The sequence below is a fragment of the Phacochoerus africanus genome, chromosome 9, assembly GCF_016906955.1.
Source record: "Phacochoerus africanus isolate WHEZ1 chromosome 9, ROS_Pafr_v1, whole genome shotgun sequence".
In the NCBI taxonomy this organism is placed as follows: Eukaryota; Metazoa; Chordata; class Mammalia; order Artiodactyla; family Suidae; genus Phacochoerus; species Phacochoerus africanus.
This window is the reverse complement of record NC_062552.1, coordinates 50,598,219-50,610,031: the sequence shown is the minus strand read 5'-3', so window position 1 is coordinate 50,610,031 and position 11,813 is coordinate 50,598,219. Positions and strand designations below refer to the sequence as shown.

General features: G+C 49.0%; 1 pseudogene; it reads right to left on the bottom strand.

Moving 5' to 3' along the window:
• Nucleotides 1-8,094: 8,094 nt before the first annotated feature.
• LOC125135638 (40S ribosomal protein S24-like) lies at nucleotides 8,095-8,839 on the bottom strand (annotated as a pseudogene).
• Nucleotides 8,840-11,813: the final 2,974 nt, after the last annotated feature.

Below are 11,813 nucleotides of genomic sequence, written 5' to 3'. Positions count from 1 at the left end.
ACTGGTGGACACATTTTGGATGACATTCTAGACCTTCTTAAAACAGTACCTTCTAGTCCCCCCCAGGCCTGGCGTCCCACAGGAGGCTGGCTCTGGAAGCTGGAGTGATTCCAACGGGAACAGGAAGAACAGGAAGGCAGTCCCTCCTCCCTGTCTCTCTCTCTTTTCAGTTTCTCTCTAATGCCTCTGTCTGGCAAAATCTAAACGGGGGCCATCCGGCAAGCGGTTCTGGGAAGTGTAGTTTGCAGAGTTGCCACCCCGGCTCTGTTAAGTCAGCAATGAAAGGGCGGGTCTCTAAGTAGCACACAGAAGGGTAAGACCCCAGGGGCACAAGAAGTACACACAGGGAGGGTAAGACCCTTTGGGACATGACTCCCCTGGCTTTTATCTCCCACCTGGCTCAACCATCTCTCCATGCTCATGACCTTCTGGGAGTTCCCTTTACCAGAGTGGTTCATTCCTAGTGCGGAGAGGCTCCTCCGTGTAGGCTCGGCTTCACGGTCACTGAGATGTCCTTCCTTCCACACACTGACCACTGACATGTGCTCTCTGATAGGCTATTTGCCTCCTGGTTTTGGAAGAAGACGCCACCAAGGGGCCACTAAGTCAATATTAACTCCAGATGGCAGAATGACATATACCAAACAGGAAATGAAATATTTCCCTTGCTGTATCTACAGAACACAATGAGTCTGTCAACTTGACCTCTAGAGAATTCTCATACCGCTTATTGACTTCCTCCCGTCAGAATGTCATGTTGCACACAATTAGAGCTTTCCTTTTCCTGCTGAGTCTCTGCATCATGATCACTCTGGCCAGAGAACACGGTAGCCAAGAATAGTAGAAATGTGCTGACCAGTCTTTGGTCCCTCTGGGTGGGCGACACCCACTGGTTCTCCTCTAGGACATGCACGTGTCTGGCTCACGCAGAAGGGAGCCAGTGGTCGTAAACCCGGCAAAGTTTCAATTCCACCTTCTTTTCATGAGCATTAACCCCCCCTCCTTTCCTATTCCTTGTTCTGCTCCCACGGACACCCGCCCCTTGCCTTCCAGCAGCCTGCTCTGCAGATTCAGATGCCAGAGATGGGAGTAAGAAGGCAGGTGTTCCTCAGGGGACCACAGCCAACTGCACGCTCAGGTCCCCGGGAGAGTTCACCTGATGAGTGGTCATGAGAACCTGCCTAGAGCATCTGAAAATCTCCATAGGGAAGCATCTTCCTACCAACTGAACTGGAGAAACTCCAGTCTCACCACAACCGTGAGAAAAATGAAAGAAAGGGTTAGGTGGAAATTAACTAGGGGTCTTGTACCCGCTTCTCTGCATTACATCCCCTCTCCTCCCTCTCTTACCCCAGGAATCTTTTCATAGTCTGCCTTCTGAACCCTCTCTCTTGGTATTGCTTATTCACTCTGTTAACCTGTCATGCCAGGTCCTTCTTCTGTCTTTTGCTTTCTCCTTGAGACTCATCCTTGCATCCCGCCTTGTTCCCATGCCTACCCCACCTGGGACAGACCACCAACCCCCCTCAGCTATGCTAGAACCTCCATTCACGGGGTCCACTCTGACCTTCGGAGCGACCTCTTCTTCAGCTGCCTTCTTCCTTCCCCTCAGTGTTGCCCTGCTCAGCTCACACAGAGGTCTGTGCTGACTCTGTTGAAGGCCTTTGCCAGAGGTGCTGGAAGGGTGATTTTGAAGGAGAAGGATTTCCTTGGACAGGGGCGAGGGCCATCGTTCGCCACCATCAGTCTCCCTTTCCCCCAGCAGGATGCGATGGGAACTGCAGGAAACAACCCAGCAGAGCCAGGCCCCTCCCTGGCCCACCCATCCAGAACCCATCTCCACGGCCAGCCGATGACTCTTATAGGTGGCTGTGATGCACAGAAGCTGAAGTCCGAGGGCACTAGGGGGCCTCGTCTCATCCCCAGAACACACGTTCTTCCTCCAAGCTCCCAAACACCTGGAGCATATGGAGGTTCCCAGGCTAGGGGTCTAATCGGAGTTGTAGCCACCGGCCTACGCCAGAGCCACAGCAATGCGGGATCCGAGCCGCGTTTGCAACCTACACCACAGCTCATGGCCGGGTCCCTAACCCACTGAGCAAGGCCAGAGATCGAACCCACAACCTCATGGTTCCTAGTTGGATTCGTTAACCACTGAGCCACGACGGGAACTCTGGCCAGATAGATTTTGCTGTGCAAATATGTCTCAGAAATCTCCATACAACAAATTCCACTTAGACTTCAGTGCCAGAGCAGCTCCCATTCCCTCAAGGAGGGAGGGAGAATGTGCTTCTGCCTCTTTAATACAAACAAAGATGTGAAAGCCATCTTTGTTCTCCCCTGGGTACACTGACCCAGGAGTTTTGACAAAATTGGAGGAGTTCCAGCATGAAATTTGTGGTCCATTCACAGAGTCCCTGGGGGTGGGGGGCTGTCTGTGGGCTTGTGAACAGAGCCGCTCAGCGCCACTGCCCCCTTCTCTGTTGCTGTTGGCTCTGTCTCTGTGCAGGACTAGTGATTACAGGGAACAGCAGAAGCCCACACAGAACCTCGGGATCAGTAGGTGGCAAAAGAGGAAAGGAAGGAAGCTTCCATCACTGGCACTCAGTGTTGGCTGGATTGGCGAATAACCAAACGTTATGTATGTCATGTGTGAACGAATGCACATTCGAGAAGAATGGATTAAACAAAGCTGCATTTGTAAGGCCCATTTTCTCCCAGCTTGTGCTCTACCTGGGATCGAAATGAGATGCTTCCTGGCCTATTTAGTGACCTTAGGCCATGAAAGGCTCTGCCACTCAGTCTATGCTGGTCATTTTGGCCCTTGGTCCCCTTTCCATTGCTCTGTGTGCTGCCCTGTGTGGCAGGGGGCTGGGCCCTGGGCACTGCATTTAGATTCTGTGCACTGGTTGGATTATGGCCTTGGGGGCAACTGGTAGAAGGTTGGAAGATGGGGAGGAGAAAGCCTGCCTAGCGATTGTTCCTGCAGCAGCCGTGGGGAGGGTGGACACCTGGGATCCAGCTCAGGCTCAGTGATGTCAACAGGTTCTACAGAAAGGCGCTCGGGGGCTGTGGCTCAGGGTAAAGGGGCCAGCAGGGGTGGTCAAGCTGTCTGGCTCCAATGGCAGCAGAGGAATGCGGGCTCTTTCTGGGGCACCAAAGTGTTGGCAGGGGGCAGGGGTGTGCGAGCCCAACCTCAGGTCACGTAGATTCCAGATTCTAGGTAGCACCATCTCCCTGTGGGATCTCTCCTCTAGGGGTCCTCAGATGCTCCCTACGCTCGTCTCCTTTTCTCTGCTCCTCCAGCCTTTCCTGTGCGTTTGTAATCGTTTCCCTGTATTCACTTCCCACTGTTGGGAACCCACAGAGCAACTTCTGTTTTCCTGGCTAGTCATCAATAGACACCTCTTCCCTCTGTAGATCAAAAAGTACACTAAGCACTTGCCTAACCTTATTCTCATACGTTTGCTTCTGAAACAGATTCTGGGGTTAAAGGACATTGGGGTGTTGCCATTCTGCGTGAACTCAGGGAAGATGGATGGTTGGCTAGGGTGATCCCCACTGCGTTTTCATAGCACAGTCAGCCACCCCTCTGCAGGGTCAACCCTGTAAACCAATAATAAATAAAGCCCTTCATGGCTTGGAAAATTAGACTTGCCAATTTCAGGTCATGTCACTAGGGTCCCAGTTGGAGCTCAGTTGCATGGAACCAATGGCTGTCATGCAGCAAAGCAGGGAGATCTCCTGGAGAGGGCCTGTGGGGAGCTGAGCTTCCCCCCGTGGGACTGGCTGAGCGGGATTCTAAACGCGAGTGTCCTGGTTAGTTGGCTTTTCCTCTGCATTTTCACATCCTGAATTTGCAGGGTGCTTGGATTCCAAACAATGTGTCTTCAGACCCATTTTATCCCTGGCTGTTGGGGAATAAACCTTGTTGAAAGTCTGTGGGTTTTGGTATCTGTAATAACAGTTGGTATCAGAGCAACTTTTGTTTTTTTCTTTTTAGGGCCGCACCTGTGGCAATATGGAAGTTCCCAGGCTAAGGGTGGAACTGGAGCTGCAGCTGCCAGCCTACACCACAGCCACAGCAACGTCAGATCCAAGCTGCATCTGCGACCTACATCACAGCTCATGGCAATGCCAGATCCTTTAACCCACCGAGCGAGGCTAGAGGTCGAACCCACATCCTCAGAGATACCAGTCAGGTTCTTAACCTGATGAGCCACAACGGGAACTCCCATGTGTAAGTTTTTTGTGTGAGCACTTTCATTCTTGGGCATACATCTAGGAGTAGATTTGCGAGGTCATATGGTAACTCTATATTTAACTTATTGAGGAACAGTTAGAGGGTTTTCCAAAGTTGCTGCACCATTTTGCATTCCCACCAGGAAAGTGTGAAGATTCTCATTTTCTTTGTGGCTACAATTTGACAGTAATTTGTTTTGTACCTCTCCCTAATGTACTCAGGATCAGAAATATTTTGATGGAAAACTCAAGACCAGGATTGGCAGTGAGGTGAGGTTTCCAGGGTCTCACCTAGAAGCAACATGGCCCTGGAGGTCTGTTTTTCTGACCACTGCCCACGGCTGCGGGAGGTATATGGCCACATTCACCTCCATGTAATTATTTTCAATGATTACATGTCAGTTTACAGAATGTCCTTGAGTAGGATGATTATGAATAAACATTTGTTATTTTTTTGTCTTTGGAGTATTTAAACTCTTCATACACACACACACACACATACATATATATGTACACACACACATATATACATATGTATGCGCACACACACACACACATATTTGGAGATGACTGTATCGTATGAGGCAAAATCTGAAAAATGCCACCCATTTGCTTCCCCAGGATCCCTGGAATTGCCCTGCAATATGGACTCTGAGGAAGATTCTGGAGGCTGTGCAAGATCCATACTTCTTCTTTTTTTTTTTTTTTGCTTTTTAGGGCCACGCCCACAGCATATGGAAGTTCCCAGGCTAGGGGTCAAATCAGAGCTGTAGCCGCTGGCCTACACCACAGCCACAGCCACGCCAGATCCAAGCCATGTCTGTGACCTACACCACAGCTCACCACAATGCTGGATCCTTAACCCACTGAGTGAGGGCTAGGATTGTACCTGCATCCTCATGGATCCTAGTCAGATTCGTTTCCACTGAGCCACGATGGGAACTCCAGGATCCACACTTCTGATGGGAGGCAGCTGAAGCAGTGGGCTCCAGTAGCTATCAGGAGTGGCTTCTAAAAAAGAAAATGTATTGAAGTATAGTGGATTTACAATGTCGTGTTTAATTTCCACTGTCTTTCAAGGTGACTCAATTATGTGCATATATATTCCTTTTCATATTCTTTTCCATCATGGTGTGTCACAGGATACCGAATAGAGTTCCCTGTGCTACACGGTAGGACCTCATCCTTTACCCATCCTGTGTAGGCTAGTCTGCCTCTGCTAACCCCAACCTCTCCATCTTCCCCTCCCCCACCTCCACCCCCACCCCCATCAGGACCGGGTCTGACTTGCCTGTGAGGTGGCCGTATTTTCACACAGTCCGTGTTAGGTACAGTCTCGCCAGATAAGAGGTTTCAAATCAGAAGCTTGCTGGCTGAAGCTGGACTGTGAATATGTTTTGCTTAGCCGGCATGGTTTCCTAAAGATTGGGAGTTTTCACTAAGAAATCCAGATTTTCAGTTTACCTGAAAAAAACCAAAGCTCTGGCAGCCCTGGGCCAGTTTCCACATATGGTAACACTTGGCTGGAGCCGTTGCCTCCTGGGATGTGGTTTGAAGGGAGTGTGAATGCTTCAGTTTCCGGCTGTGTTACACCCCCTGCCTCCACCCCCACCCCCACCCCTGCTTCTCTTCATTCATTTATTTTACCTGCTTGGCCCCAAAGAGACACTTCTCCTATCTTCATATAGCACCGCCCTGCCTGTAGGGTGCCCAGCCTTTGGATGAACTAAACCTTAAGCACTTCCGCTAAGGGCTTCAGGGAGCCGTCCGTCTTTATTTTTTAAAGGAGGCAAAGTGCCTTCTTGGTTTATTTTTTATTTATTTTTATTTTTTGTCTTTTTGCCTTTTCTAGGGCCGCTTCCCACGGCATATGGAGGTTCCCAGGCTAGGGGTTGAATTGGAGCTGTAGCCACTGGCCTACACCAGAGCCACAGCAATGTGGGATCCGAGCCACGTCTGTGACCCATACCACAGCTCACTGCAGCTCACGGCAACACCGGATCCTTAACCCATGGCAACGATGGATCCTTAACCTACTGAGCAAGGCCAGGGATTGAAACTTCAACCTCGAGGTTCCTAGTCAGATTCGTTAACCACTGCACCATGACGGGAACTCCGAGCCATCCTTCTTTAGAACAGTGGTCCCCAAACTTGCCTACACATTAAAATCACCTGCAGATTTAAAAAAAAAGTTCCAAAGCCTGGCTACATTCCAGACTGGTTAAATCCCAGTCTCAGGGGTAGGACAGAGGCAGTAGTACGCTGGTCAATGTGTAACCACAGGTCCTCTGGGGGGAAAAAAGCCCAGATCTGTAGACTTTGGTGATTTTCTTTTCTTTTTTTTTGTCTTTTTGTCTTTTTTAGGGCTGCTCCCTCGGCACATGGAGGTTCCCAGGCTAGGGGTCGAATCGGAGCTGTAGTTACTGGCCTACGCCAGAGCCACAGCAGCGTGGGACCTGAGCTGCGTCTGCAATCTACACCACAGCTCACGGCAACGTGGGATCCTTAACCCACTGAGCAAGGCCAGGGATCGAACCCACAACCTCATGGTTCCTAGTCAGATTCGTTAACCACTGAGCCACGACAGGAACTCCTAGATTTTGCTGATTTCTATGCTTGATATATTCTCATTAATGTCGGTTTCACCAATGTGCCTTCTCTAAGTGCAAAAGAGAAGCAAACCATTACATACTATTTTCACCATACAGACAAAAACGGATATACTCTCAAGACTATAGATCATAGTAAAATATAGTAAGGTGACTTAGAACATTGGGGTGTTGCCATTCTGCGTAAACTAAGAAAAGTATCGATGAGTTTTGAATATTATTATCTTTATTTTTAATAAAATGCATTTGTTTATTTTTTCCTTAAAAATTTTTTTTTTTTGGTGTGTAGAAGTTCCTGGGCCAGGGCTCGAACCATCTCTGTGGTTACAGCTGCAATGGCAAAGACAGATTTTTAACCCACTGCGTCACAAGGGAATATCCAACAAAATATATTAAATGCAAGTTCATATAAAATTTAATTTTAAATAATGGCTGCGTTAAATACTTAGGTGATACATTTTCTGAAATTTAAAAAATCAGCTCTTGGGAGTTTCCGTCATGGCTCAGTGGAGACGAATCTGACTAGCAGCCATGAGGACTCAGGTTTGATCCCTGGCCTTGCTCAGTGGGTTAAATAAAGATCCGGTGTTGCCGTGAGCTGTGGTGTAAGTTGCAGACGTGGTTCAGATCCCACGTTGCTGTGGCTGTGGGGTAGGCCAGTGGCTATAGCCCTGATTTGATCCCTAACCTGGAAACTTCCATATGCCTTGTACAAGCCGGCTGCAGCCCACTACTGGAACAAGCTTTAGTCATTTTCGTAAAGCTTGATCCCAAAGTGCAATAAATTTGGAGTCTGCTGATTTCGAACAATGGCCCTCAAATTTTAACAGGCTTCGGGATCGCCTGGAGGGCTTGATAAAACAGACTGCTGTGCCCACCCCTCCTCCAGTTTCTGACTTTGTAGGTCCATCTTGGGGGGGTAGGAATTTGACGCCCCCCCTTTTGCTTTCTAGGTCTGCACCTGCAGCATATAGGAGTTCCCAGGCTAGGGGTCCAATTGGAGCTATAGCTGCCAGCCTATGCCACAGCCACAGCAATGCAGGGTCCGAGGGGCATCTGCAACCTATACCACAGCTCATGGCAACATCGGATCCTTAACCCACTGAGTGAGGCTATCGACTGAACCCGCAATCTCATGGTTCCCAGTCAGATTCGTTTCCACTGCGCCACGATGGGAACTCCAACTTCTTTCTTTCTTTTCTTTTTTTCTTTTTTTTTTTTTTGTAAAAGTTCTTAGTTTATTAGGCCCCTCATGAAAATTATGCACAATCCCCACAGACACAGTCACTGCAGAATCTTTGCTCCTTCTGTTGTCCAATCTCCAGCTCACTTTTTGCCAGCACCAACATTGGCCTTTGCAGGTCCCCTGACTTTCTTCATCCTGTTCTTGTCTTCTTGTCTTCTTTTTTGCCTTTTCTACAGCCGCTCCTGCAGCACATGGAGTTTCCCAGGCTAGGGGTCCAATCAGAGCTGTAGCCACCGGCCTACACCAGAGCCACAGCAATGTGGGATCCGAGCCGCGTCTGTGACCTACACCACAGCTCACGGCAACGTGGGATCCTTAACCCACTGAGCAAGGCCAGGGATCGAACCCGCAACTTCATGGTTCCCAGTCAGATTCGTTAACCACTGCGCCATGATGGGAACTCCCCGTTCTTGCATTCTTTTCTCTGTTTTCTTGAGGTCTTTTTCTTCTCATACAAGCCATGTCTTGCAAGCCTGTGTTTGGGCTCATTTTTCTTTGCGTAATCCAAGGAATCATAAATGATGCCAAAGCCAGTTGTCTTGCCACCACCAAAATGGGTTCTGAATCCAAAGACAAAGATGACATCTGGTGGAGTCTTGTACATTTTGGCTAGTTTTTCCCGAATTTCGGTCTCAGGTACTGTTGCCTACCCAGGGTGAAGGGCAGCAATGACCATTTATTTCTGCTGAAGCAGTCAGTTGGCCATGAACTTCCTGGTCCGGAGAGTTACTGTGTCGTTCATGATGGAGACTAGTCTGCAAACAGCCAGGAAGGAAAAGAGCCTAACTTCTTCAGGTAGCAATTCCTATAGCAGAGGGTGGCAGGCATGGTGAAGGTCAGATGCCTGGGTGAGTTGCTCCAACCTTGTGGATGCCCTGGGCATTTCTTCCCCTCCCCCAGCACACACTCATTCCTGCTCCCAGGGCCAAGGGTAAGTGGGTGGGGGTGGGGAGCAAGCAGCAAAGCTCTCACTTGGAAAGGCCATTACCAGCTCCCTGGGGGCAGTCTCAAGTGCCTGACCCCGTCACCATGGAGACAGACTGGTTACTGGTGGGCTGGGATCCAGAGGAGTGAGGACTGAGTCTAGGCAAAGGTGGAAGGCTGCCTTAGCCCTTCAGGTCCAGAGGCTAAGGGGAATCAGAGGCTTTTTGTTGTGGGCCTCTTGAGAGGTTTAAGAAAAGCCCATCAATCTCTCTGCTACATTAGGTGAGAAGAGGAACAGGAAGTGTGACCTGAAGTTTGGCACCTGCCATCAGCCTCTACATGGAGTAAAACATGAGCCACTGCAGGAGTTCCTGTCGTGGCACAGAGGAAATGAATCTAGCTAGGAACCATGAGGTTGCGGGTTCGATCCCTGGCGTTGCCCTGAGCTGTGCTGTGCTTGCATCCAAGGCTTGGATTCCAAGTTGCCGGGGCTGTGGTGTAGGCTGGCAGCTGTAGCTCCAATTTGACCCCTAGCCTGGGAAGCTGCATGTGCCTAGGTGCGGCCCTAAAAAGATAAAAGGACAAAAACACCCAAATAAACAAAAACCAACAACACAACATGAGCCACTGCAGCTGCAGACCTGCAGCACTCCCTGGGCGGAGACCAGGAATGAGGCGCTCTGTGCTCTGGGAAAACTGGAAGAACAGGACTTCAGATAGTTAGAGATTTTCAGGAGAAGATTTTATGAGCCCCAATTCTTGAATCTCTTCCTATCTAGAAAAAAACTAAAATTTGTCCATGATGACTGCTGTCTGTCATGAGTAGTAACCTTCACGAGACCAGAAGACAACTGTGAAATGTGTGTCTGGCTGCAGACACTTCCCCCTTCACCTTTATGACATATCTTGATATTTGCCCATTTCCTCTGAAATACTGCCTCCTGGGCTGTAGTTAGTGGGCAAAACAAAAGATGTCATGGTCACCTGTGAGAACAGCTACTCCCAAGGGTGGGCCAATGACCCCTTGAGGGAACTCAAGAAGCCCAGACATGTACCTCTTCCCATAGCAATGGTTTCTGTAAATCTTCTGTAAACCTGGTTGTCTGTACATCTTTTGTTCCTGCCACCTCCCACTGTTACAAAAACTCATAGGTCCTAGCTTCCCCCCTCATCTCCTTGGAGAGGTTTCTCGGGGCTCCTTGAGATGCTGTCTCCTGGGCTTAAGTCCTAATTTCACCCCAAACAAAACTTAACTCTCAACTTCCAGGTTGTATTTTTTTGATCGACAGAGGATTCATCAGGTTGGAAGCAGACATAATGATGCTGCGTGCATTCTCGAAGGGGCTAAGCAAACAGTGACCTCCCTGGAGACTGGGGCTTTGTCCTATCCTCTGCCCCAAAGCAGGGCTTGCGGAGAGCAGAGCAGGATTTCAACATAGGCTTGCCCACGGGGGAATCGAATGATGTACGCCGTGCATCTCAGAGTCCGATGGAGCCGCCCCCTCTGGGTTCTAGGTTCCCCCTTCATAGCACGATCTGAGAAGGCAGGGGTTCGTGACAGATTTCTGTGTTCTCTCAAGACAGAGACTTCAGCTTCCTAAGCTTTCGTTCCTTCATCCATAAAATGGAGATGGTATAATGGGGTCTATCATGTGGGACTGATGGAAACTTAAGTGATTCATCACAAAGTACAGAGCAGTGACCCACAGGCAATCAACATTCACTGTTGTGACACAAAGAGCTGGGAAGCACAAATGGACTGAAGTTGGCACCCCCTACCCTGCCCCAGTGCTTCTAAAGTATCTGTAGAACATCCGGGGAGCTGTGTATGAGGAGCAGAAGCCCCCACCCTCCCAACGACCCCAGTGATGGGCAGTGCCCCCTTCACATCCTATGGTGAAAACATGCCATGAAAACTTAGGGGCTGCAAATGTCTAACTATAGGATCAATTAGAGAAGCGACAGTCCATCCATGGCATAAAATAGAATACAGTAAAATTATTTAAAATGATTCTATAGCAGACTAAAAACATGGACATGAATAGTTAATTTCAAAAGCCAGGCTATAGCACATTACAATCCTAATTTTTTTTTTTTGGTATTTTTGCCTTTTCTAGGGCCGCTCCCGAGGCATATGGAGGCTCCCAGGCTAGGGGTCGAATCGGAGCTGTAGCCACCGGCCTACGCCAGAGACACAGCAACGTGGGATCCGAGCCGCATCTGCAACCTACACCACAGCTCGAGGCAACGCTGGATCCTTAACCCACTGAGCAAGGCCAGGGATCGAACCCGCAACCTCATGGTTCCCAGTCAGATTCGTTAACAGCTGAGCCATGACGGGAACTCCTACAATCCTAATTTTTTAAATGTATAAATGTATGGGGGGGAAGGGCCATAACGATGCTGGAAAGGTATATACCAAAATGCTAACCATGATTAGGGATGCTTTTTTTTTGGTAGCAGCTTTTTTTTGCAATATCACTCACATACTACAAAATCCACCCATTTAAAACATACAGTTCAGTGGTTTATGTATATTCACAAAGCTGTACAATCATCACCATGACCCATTTTAGAACATTGGCATCACCCCAGAGAGAAACTGTGCCAATTAGCGGTTACCGCCTCCCAGCCCTAGGCAACCACTGATCGGCTTGTCTCTCTAGGTGTGTCTATTCTGTATATTTCATGCAAATGAAATAAAATATATGTTTTTTTCCCCTGTCTTTTTAGGGCTGCACTGGTGGCATGTGGAAGTTCCCAGCCACAGCAACATCAGATCCGAGCCATGT